Genomic DNA, 1252 nt, shown 5'->3' on the forward strand with positions numbered 1-1252 from the left:
GAACAAGCAGCGGGAAGTGAGCCTGGGCCCGCCGGGGGCTCGCCGGGCCGCCGTGCAATCATCAACCTCATTAATGCTCCTAGCGTTCCCGGCGGCAAACGCATTCGGAGGCCGGGGAGGGGAATTAAGCTTATTTTGTGCGGGTGACTCATACCAGCTGGTGGCTGAGCAGAGTCGCCCTCCAGCAGCGATGACAGATCAGAAGGCTGAGTGGCAATGGGGGGGGGGCTGGGGGGCCTGGCCAGCCGTGTCTGGGGGAGAAGCAGGTCCCCAGCAGTGTCAGGGGTGAGAGAGGAGCCCAGGGGCCACCCAGGGGCTCCTTGGCCGGGTGGGTGCGGGACAGCGCACGCTTTCTCGGTCGCCCCCCTCCCCTCCCTCCCTGTCCTTACTTCCCCACCCAGGTGCTCGAATCACCTCCCAGAGAAGCTATGGGCACCCGGACCCTCTTCTCAAGATCTGTTCCTGGGGGACCTCCACGTGAGCACCATTTCCTCTCTCCGCCCGCCAATTCCTCGGCGTCTAGGGAGGGCTCAGCGCCAGGCCCTGCGTCCAGTCCTTGGCAAGATGCCGTCTTGTGACTCATCACAATAGCATCCCTTTCAGAGGGAAGAAATCCAGGCTTCGAGGAGACGAGCAGCCCGGCCGGCCAGTGTGGCTCAGTGGTTGCGCGTCGACCTGGGAACCAGGAGGTCACAATTTGATTCCCCGTCGTCGTCGGGGCACCCGCCCGGGTGGCGGGCTCGACCCCCAGTGCGGGGCGTGCAGGAGGCAGCCGGTCCGTGATTCCCTCTCAACATCGTGGATGTTTATGTTTCTTTCTCTCCCTCTCCCTTCCTCTAGGAAATGAATAAAGATATGTTTTTAAAAAAACACAACAGTATCTTTTATGTCCTGAATATCTAAATTACTATGTGAAGATAACCTTGGCCTTTCTGTATCGTTTTACTGTCAGGAAAAAAAAAAAAACCCAAAAAATTGAAAAAGACAACCTTTAGGGATAAAGATGGCTGGAAGCAATCTCACAGAGTCCCACAGTTCGTTTTAGCATTTTGATCTGCTTAGTGTCCGGCAGGAATAGACCACGTTGCTTCCCAACTGTATTCATGAGTCTCCCCTAGACAGATGTTTTCTTTCGCCGAGAAAAAAGCGTAATTGTCTGCACCATTTTTTTTTTTTTTGGTCTTTTTTGCACCATTTTAAATATTTTACGTCACTGGTGCACTTCCTCAGTTCATTTAAAAAAAAATATATA

The sequence above is a fragment of the Myotis brandtii genome, unplaced genomic scaffold, assembly GCF_000412655.1.
Source record: "Myotis brandtii unplaced genomic scaffold, ASM41265v1 scaffold4517, whole genome shotgun sequence".
In the NCBI taxonomy this organism is placed as follows: Eukaryota; Metazoa; Chordata; class Mammalia; order Chiroptera; family Vespertilionidae; genus Myotis; species Myotis brandtii.